Below are 9,850 nucleotides of genomic sequence, written 5' to 3' on the forward strand. Positions count from 1 at the left end.
ATGAGGTGTCACTTTGAAGGCCCCAACCCCCTCAAACCTGCAGTAAACAATAGCCCCCAGTATGCGAGACAGAGGTAGGACAGGAATGCCTGTTCTCAGTGAGATCTCTCACCCTCTGGAAACCATACTGTGTGTGCTGGCTTTGCTTTGCAGAAGTCTTGAGGAAGTGGCTGGCCACCCTTTGTGACACTAGCAGCAAACAAAATTAACATCATTCTTGGGCTAATGAATTTCCTTCTGGGCTAGAGGAGTTAGGAGAACTGGTTGTGGTTGTTTACTTCACTTAGATAGTTTAGAATAAACATTGTAGTCTGTCACATTGTAGCTTGTCACAAAGAATGCCTTTTCACTACTTAATTGTCTGGGCTCTGTGAACTGATCCGGTTTACTATATAGGAATCTTAAAATAAAGATTGTGTGTGCAGTGCAGTGCAACACGGTGCAGGCAGTAAAAGTGCCGTGTCTCTTCTGTTTTCCTTTCCGAGCGCTGCACCCCCCATGTCCCGGTCAGGCATGTTTGCGTGTTTGCCTTTCCCGGAGTCCAGAGTACACTAGATCCTCACGATATCCAACCATATTTTCTTGAGAAATGTTTCAGTATGTTGCTATTGCCCAGCAATGCTGCAAACTTGTAAATGTGCAACTCCTTTGTGTAAGCTCCCCTGAATGCTAAAATTACAGGAGTGCACCACCACATCTCTCTATGGCACATTTAACTAAAAAACTAGGAAAACATAAAAGCAAGATACTAATTATTAACATATCTATTACATTCCTTGAGCACCAGTGTTCTACACAAGAATCAAAAGTGAGAAGAAAGCCACCTGCTGCACCAATGATCAAAGGACACATTCACATTCACACAGGTAAATAACTTTTCCATATAGAGGATGATATTGACTGCTGAAATGGTGTGCCACAGTGAATCCTGGTGACCATGCAAGAAGTAGTAAAATTTCAAATCTGGGATCTGACCATGGCCAGCTGCTCTCTTTTCCCACTGGCAAAATGTAACATCTTATACACTAATATTTACTAGAAGAAGACCCTTACCTGAAGTCTCTTTAAGGTTCTCACTAAACTGCAAAATTCATCACACCTTTCTCCAGAATCTACAAGAAAGAATCTAATTCTGAGCCTGACAACAAATATTTCATGTATACAAATTAGAGATTTACACCCATATGTCTATGCATGTCAAAAACAAAAATGGAGAAAGCCCAAGGAAATTAGGTTCACAACCTCAATGGCTGTGGCTTCTGCCTTCTTCATGACTTTTATGTATGAGTCTAACATTCCAACAGTCTGAAGCATTTCATTCTTTGCATTTTTTAGTGTTCTGTTGTTGTTATCTCCAGCTGGAGGCCACCTACCTGGAATATGACTGTCCAGTCTGCACCAAGGGACATTCATTGCTTCTTCTCTGTCAGCTCCACTATAACCTCATGTTGAAGATGTAATCAATGCATATCACATCAATATTTACAGATTAAGGCAAGCATGTTGAACTCAAATCTTTGAATATCACTCTGTGTCCATCCATGATTCATGTTTTGTTACCTAATAAATTAGAAATAAAATACTGATACTATACATGGGCTTTAAAAGGACAAGTAGATACAGTTTTGAGACTATGAAGAGATCCACAAAAAGTGATATGTCATCAAACCGGTTTGGAGTACAATATCTCAAACATAAACTCATCTGCTTCCTTATCAGTAGTTTTCTAAAGGTTCAGGTGATGCTTGTGTAGTAGTGCTCTCTGTCTGGTGATACTTCTGTTGTCTTTGCCATTAGACGCTGTTTTTCTGCCTCATAACCATTACCATAAACCCACATATTCTTTTCCAGAGCATATACTGAACATCTTAAAAAGGCATTTTCCTTTCAAAAATGTATCCTTCTTCCAGGTTTATTCCTTCTCAGGTTCAATCATATCCCATATGAAACCAATGTAGTGATCTGAGAGTAAGTTAAAAACATTTTAAGAAAACATGTGATATAGACTTTCGAATGGAAGAGTAGATATTCTTGGACAGTGTACATGCATTTTGTCATTTGACAAAGTGTTCTGTCATGTGACTTCTCCAGACTATTTCTGACTTTTCGTCTGTTGTTACAAGCCTGTAATGTAGGAGCAATGTGCCTTTCTATTAAACTAAAAGTGTAATGTCCCTTATTTGATGAACATGATTCCATGTGCCTAATGTATGCTTCCAACAGTAGATAGTAATGAAACACACACACAGCATATTATATACATACATACCTATCGAAGTTTAAATGATAAGTTATGCAAGGAATTTTACTTGATGCTGTAATGGTAATTTGAATTATAGTGTAACTGGTGCCCAGTGAATGTGCTGTCTTTCTATGAATGTTGCTCTTGCTACTGTATTCATGTTTCTTTTCATGATGTGACATCACACAGTAGCTATGAGATAAATTGAGACTAACAATGGATCATAGGGGCATGAAATTTAGTGGTACTGTCAATGGCACAAGATTTTAACCTTGTAATACTTGGTTTGGAATTTTTAATATTAGCTCCTGCTGCACTGACAGAATTAACATGTGCATAAATAGCGAGTATGATTACCTTGGCTGCTTCCATATCACTCAACAGACCTACTGAATATGCCAGAGCAAATCTGAAACCTCAAAATACAGGCACCCCTTAGTCAAATTTTTTGGTAGATGAACCTGATACATTTTTTTTCAGGCATTGACTCATATGCTTGTGATCAACACATGTTTGCCCAGTGCACTTGTGGCTTTCCATTTTCACAGTTACAATGTAACTTCACAACCATAATTTGGGATTCTGTTTATTGGAATCAAAATCTGTGAGTTTAGTAGAAACACAGGAAGGATGATGAAATCTATATGTACTTGTATATTCAGGAAGCTGCTATATATAGTTGACTGACTTTACCTACACAAATACTGTGTATAATTTTACATTTATTAACAAAAACAAAAGATCAGTAATTGGAAAATGAGAGATATTTGACAAGTGGAAACAGGATAAGCAAATGATGGAAGGGGAAAAGGGAGATCAGGAAGTGAAATAAAAAGTTCAGATAGGCTGAATGCATGTACAATATTCTGATAACCAATGTAAAGATACAGTACAACTATGTATTAATATAAATTTTACTCAGATTTTCTTGCATTTGGATTATTAATCTTTTTTATTTCAAAGAAAATAAAACCAAATAACCCAGTAAAAAGTCAAAGAAAGCAAAACACTGATAGTGATACAGGATTTCAAAACAGGATAATATGAAATCAACAATGGTTCACAATGGCTCTTGTTATCTTCAAAATTGCTGCCCATAGGTGCTGGGGATTAGCACAGGGTTTAAATGCCACTGGCAAGTGTGAGGCCATGAGTTCAATCCCTAGTACCAAAAAAGAAACTACTGCCCTTAGCATCATAAGATCAAACAATATGAGAGAATAAAACCAATCAAAATAAGATATTAAATAAAATAAGACAGAGAGGCCTGGTGTCCTGGGGTAAGTGCCCCTTGCACTTTCCCCCCAGCCCAGCTTGTTTGGTACCCTCGCATCTTCTGGGTGCACTGGAACTGCTAGGCAGGTCTGGGGTACCTGCATCTGCCTCCCCATGTGCTTGGAGGACTGTGGAGTTCTAAGCAACCAGGCAATGTCACCAGTTCCAGAGGCCCAGTGTCCTGGGTAAGTGCCCTGCACACTTTCCCCTGATCCCAGCTTGATAGGGACCCTTGAGCCTTCCAGGTGCACTGGAACTGCTAGGCAGCTCTGGGGTGGCTGCAATAGCCTCCCCGTTTTGGCTGTGCTTGGAGAACTGTGGAGTTCTAAGCAAGCAGATGAGCACCACCAGTTCCAGAGGCCCAGTAGCCTGGGGGAATGTGGTGCCCGAGTCCCAGGAGCTGAGGGCATAGAAGTGGATTTCCAACAGACCCTGAGGAAGCTTTCAAATAATACTTGAAACACAGAAATATGGGAAAGTGACAAAACAAAAGACCAAATTACTATCTCAAACCTCCAGGCTATCTCAAGAAACTTTAGGAGTGATGTATACAGAAGAAAATATATGCCACACACCTCAAATATTAGACATAATAGAAACTGAAATAAACAAGAAGCTCTGGGAAGCTTTAAAGGAATTCAAACAAGAAATAATCTCCCAAGTAAAACAAGAAGTGACAAAAGAAATGAAAGAGATGTTGAATATATCTAAAGAAAACACAGTTTAAAAATTGGAGGAACTAAACAAAAAGATAGAATTCCAAGATGAGCAATATAAGAAACAAACAGAGTACACAAATCAGATGCACAGAGATATACAGCAAATCAAAAACTCCACTGAAAGCTGTAAAAGCTGCCTCAAAGAAAGTAAAGATAGAATTTCAGACCCCGATGACAAGATTGTAGCTAATGAACAGGAAAGGAAAGATCTTTTAAAAACAACAAAGAATCAGGAAATAACAATTCAACAACTGCAAGACAGCACAATGAAAAACAAAATAAGATTGATAGGGATTAATGAAAAAGAAGGGGATGACACAAAGCATGCCAAGAGGATATTTAGAGAAGTAATAGCTGAAAATTTCCCAAGCATGAGATCAGAAACTGACATCAGGTTCAGTGAAGCATAAAGAATTCCAAATAGTCATAACCAAAGTAAAACTACAGCCAGACATATAATAATCACCATCCCAGAAATCCAACACAAGAATAGATTATTAAAAGCTGTCAGAGAGAAAAGACAGATCACTTATAAAGGAAAATCTATCAGAATTAAAACAGACTTCTCAACACAAACAATAAAGTCAAGAAGAGCAAGGAGTGAAGTAGTCCAGATCCTAAAGGAAAATGATTTCCAACCTAGATGGATGTACCCTGAAAAATTATCCTTCAAAATCGATGGTGGAATAAGATACTTCCATGACAAAGAATAGCTGAAGAACTTAATGATCACCAAGCCAACCCTGCAAAAAATATTGAAAGACAGTTTAGATACACTTAGGAAAATCCACTAAGCAAAGCAGATAATTAAAACAGAATAGAAAGATAAAGATGCAACAGCAGAAGATAACATGTCAACAATAAACCAACATATAACAGTAATAACCATTAATGTAAATGGTCTCAATGCACCAATTAAAAGAAACAGACGGGGAGAATGGATCAAGAAACAAAATCCAACCATATGCTGTCTACAAGAAACCCATCTAACACAGAAGGATATTCTCAGACTGAAAGTCAAAGGATGGAAAACAATACTTCATGCAACAAGAAACCAAGAAAGAGCAGGAATAGCCATTCTGTTTGAAGACACAGTGAACTTTAAACCAATAATGATCAAAAAGGACAAAGAAGGTCACTACATACTCGTTAGGGGAAAACTTCAAGAGGAAGAGATAACTATCTTAGATATGTATGCACAAAATTCCAAAGCACCCAGTTTTATAAAACAAGTATTAACAGAAATGAAAAATCAAATTATCAGTAACACAAATGTAATAGGAGGCCTTAACACACCATTGACACCAAAGGACAGATCAACCAGACAGAAAATCAGCAAAGAAATAACAGAACTGAATCACACATGTGAACAAATGGACTTGATAGAAATGTACAGTGTTCCATCCAACAACATCAGAATACACATTCTTCTCAGCAGTACATGGGTCATTCTCTAAAATAGACCATATATTAACTCACAGAACACATTTAAATAAATGCAAACAGCTGAAATTATACCTTGCATGTTATCGGATCATACCGCTTTGAAATTAGAAATTAATGATAAAAGATAATGCAAAAATCCCACAAATATATGGAAACTGAATAACACACTCTTGAATAATCAGTGGGTCACAGGAGAAACTAAAGAAGAAATTAAAAAATATCTACAAGAAAATGAAAATACAAATACAACATACTGGAATCTGTGGGATGCCATGAAAGCCATTCTCAGAGGAAAATTTATTGCACTCAGTTCCCACATCAGGAAAACAGAATGAATACAAATTAATAACCTGATACTACACCTCAAACAGCTAGAAAAAGAAGAGCAAATCAAGCCCAAAGCCAAAAGAAGAGAGGAATTTATAAAAATCAGAGCAGAAATCAATGCAATAAAGACTAAAAAAAAAAAATCCAAAGAATGAATTAATCAAAGAGTTGGTTCTTTGAAAGAATAAATAAAATTGATAAGCCCCTCGACAACCTTATTTTAAAAAGGGAAAAAAACCTCAATTTAATGCAATAAGAAATGAAAAAGGTGAAATCCCTACAGACTCTATAAAAATACAGAAGATTATCAACACCAATTTGGAAAACCTGTTCTCTCAAAGGTTTGATAAAACACAAAAAGTAGACAGAGTCCTAGCAACATATGAAGTACAAAAGCTAAGTCAAGAGGATGTAAAACTGCTGAAAACCCAATGTCTATTAATGAAATTGAAAATGTAATTAAGTCCCTACCTACAAAGAGGAGCCCAGGCCCAGATGGATTCACTGCAGAATGTTACAAGAAATACAAAGAAGACCTAAAGCCAACACTCCGCAAACTCTTCAATGAAATTGAAGGAGAAGCAATCCTTCCTAAGTCATTCCTGGAAGCAAATATTACTCTAGTACCAAAACCTGAGAAAGACCCAGCTAAAAAAGAGAACTATAGACCAATCTCCATAATGAACACACATGCAAAAATCCTCAATAAAATATAGGCAAATAGGATGCAGCAAATCATCAAGAAGATTATATATCATCACCAAGTGGGATTCATCCCAGGCATGCTGGGATGGTTCAACATACATAAATCAAAAACTGTGATGCACCATATCAACAAAGCCAAAAGTAAGAATCACATGATCATTTCTATAGATGCAGAAAAAGCTTTCGATAAGGTCCAACATTCATTTACAATAAGAATCTTCCAGAAAATTGGATTAGATGGTCTTGACCTCAATATAATAAATGCGATCTATGACAAACCAACAGCCAGTATCATATTAAATGGCCAAAAATTGAAGGCCATTAGTTTAAAATCAGGCACAAGACAAGGATGTCCTTTATCACCAGTCCTATTTAACATAGTACTGGAAATACAAGGCAGAACAATTAGACAAGAGAGAGAAATAAAAGGGGTAAAGATAGGGAAAGAGGAAGTTAAATTATCATTGTTTGTAGATGACATGATACTCTACATAGAAGACCCCCTAAACTCCATTGAAAGACTCTTAAATATAATAAATAAATTAAGTAATGTAGCTGGATACAAATCAATTCTGAAAAATCAATAGCATTTCTATACACCAACAACAAATTCACTGACAGAGTAATAAGAGAAGCCACATCCTTCACACTAACAACCAAAAAATGAAATATTTAGGAATTAATCTTACAAAAGAAGTGAAAGAACTATACAGGGAAAATTATAATACACTGAAAAAAGAAACTGAAAATGTTCTCAGAAAATGGAAATACATCCCTTGTTCATGGATAAGAAAAATAAATATTGTGAAAATGAACATTCTCCCAAAACTCTAATTCAGATTCAATACAACCTCAATAAAAATACCATCAACCTACCTCATAGATCTAGAGAAATCACTCCTAAAATTCATCTGGAGTGAGAAGAGACCTAGAATAGCAAAGAAAGTTCTCAGCAACAAAGACAAGTCAGGAGGCATCACAATCCCTGACTTGAAGTTATACTACAAAGCAACCATAGTAAAATCAATGCTATGGATTGAGAACTGGTGGTCAACTTAATGCCAGCTGGATTATATCAGCATGGCACTGAATGAAGTTGCTCCACCTGAGGAAAGTTTTCAGGATAAATAGGTGTAGAAGAAGGGAGATGAGGGTTGAGGTGTTAGGGAGCCATTGTGGGTTCTCCTACGATTTGCTGTCTGAGCTGTTGGTTCCCTTGGAGAGGTTTGGTCCAATCGAGCATTGCTTCCTGGCTTTGGAGGGGGAGACATATGCTGCTTGGCCTCCAGGATGAATTTGTCATGCTGCTTCCTGGCACATACCTGACAGTGCTTGTCGTCGGAGGAGCCCAGGGCCTCCGTGTCACTGAGGACACCTGTGGTGCCTTTCAGGATAGCCCTGGTCTTTGTTGTGAGTGTGACTTATGAGTATGGTCTCAAGTTGCGTCCATTTATTTATAAATATCTCAATGTGATCATTCTTTATAGCCCAGGAGTACTCCATTGCATAAAAAATACCACAACCTTTTTTATCCATTCTTCAGTTAATGGACAATTAGGTTGTTTCCAGATCTGGTTATTACAAATTGTGCTGCTATCAACATGGGTACACATATATCACTGTTGTATGATATTTTCAGTTCCTCTGGGAATATGCCTAGAAGTGGAATAGCTGGGTCGAATGGGAATTCTAATTCCAGATTCTTGAAGAATCTCCAGACTGATCTCCATAATGATTGCACCAGTCTAAACCAGTTCCTTTTCCCCCACAGTCACTCCAGCATTTGTTGTTGGTAGTTTTCTTGATCCTGGCCATTCTTTCTGGAATGAGATGGAATGTCAGTGTGGTTTTAATTGGCATTTCTCTAATGATCAATGATGATGAACATTTTTTCATGTATTTATTTGCCATTTGTATTTCTTCATCTGAGAACTGAGTATTCATCTCAGATGCCATTTTTGGATTGGGTCTTTGAATTTTTGGAGTCTGATTTTTTTTTAAAATTTCTTAACATGTTTTAGAGAGAAATCCTTTATCTGAGGGACAGTTCACTAAGATTTTTTTCCCAGTTTGTGGGTTTTCTTTTCACTCTGCTGAATATTTCTTTTAATATGCAGAAACATGTTAATAATATGTGATCCCAGTTATTGATTCTGCGAAGTATTTCCCATGCACTTTGATTCCTGTTCTTGAATTTTCTATCTACCCCAATGTCGTCAAGATTTTTACCTAATTTGTCTTCCAACAGATTTAGTGTTTCTGTCAGATCTTTGATCTATTTAGAATTTAGTTTAGTACATGGTGATAGCCATGGGAATAGTTTTAGTTTTCAGCATATGGAAAGCCAGTTTTTCCAGCACCATTTATTAAAAAGACTATTGATCTTCCAGTGAACATGTTAGGCCACTTTATTAAAGATAAAGTAGTTGAGTGTGTCGGTAGTTGTGATTGTATAATCTAATCTATTCTATTGATCGTCAGATCTGTTTTTATTCCAAAACCATGTTGAGTTTATTACAGTAGTTTTGTCATATAACTTCAAGTTAGGGATTGTGATGCCTCCTGCCTTGCCTTTGTTGCTTAGAACTGCTTTTGCCATTCCAGTTCTCTTCTGGTTCAAGATAAATTTTAGGAGTGATTTTTCTAGATCTATGTGGTTTGTTGATGGTATTTTTATTGGGATTGCACTGAATCTTTATAACAGTTTTGGGAGAATGGCCATTTTCACTATATTTATTCTTCCTATCCTTGAGCAAGGGTTGTCTTTCCATTTTCTGAGACCAACTTTGATTTCTTTTTCAGGGTATTATAATTTACCCTATATAGGTATTTTACTTCATTTCTGAGATTAATTCCTAAGAATTTCTCTCTTTTTTTTTTTTGGATGCTAGTGTGAATGGTGTGGCTTCTCATTTTTCTCTCAATGATTTATTTGTTTGTGTATAGGAATGCTATTGATTTTTGGTACAGACTTTGTATCCAGCTACATTGCTGAATTTATTATATCTAGGAGACTTTCAATGGAGTTTTGGGGGTCTTCTATGTAGAATATCATGTTATCTGCAAATAATGATTATTTAACTTCCTCTTTCCCTATCTTTACCCAATTTATTTCTCTCTTTTCTAATTGCTATGC

At 36.6% G+C, this 9,850-nt stretch overlaps 1 long non-coding RNA gene across 1 annotated transcript in view; it reads right to left on the reverse strand.

The window, feature by feature from the left end:
- The window catches only part of LOC134474696 (uncharacterized), a 33,568-nt gene extending 23,991 nt beyond the window's left edge, over positions 1-9,577 (reverse strand). The window contains exons 1-2 of the long non-coding RNA XR_010045571.1: positions 7,591-9,577; positions 1,374-1,560 (exon numbers count right to left, since the gene is read on the reverse strand). This is a non-coding gene — a long non-coding RNA (uncharacterized LOC134474696). The remainder of the gene's footprint in view (positions 1-1,373; positions 1,561-7,590) is intronic.
- Between the last annotated feature and the right edge of the window lie 273 nt (positions 9,578-9,850).

This window comes from Cavia porcellus, unplaced genomic scaffold (assembly GCF_034190915.1).
Source record: "Cavia porcellus strain 051 isolate PalLab524CR breed Dunkin Hartley unplaced genomic scaffold, mCavPor4.1 scaffold_35, whole genome shotgun sequence".
Classification (NCBI taxonomy): Eukaryota; Metazoa; Chordata; class Mammalia; order Rodentia; family Caviidae; genus Cavia; species Cavia porcellus.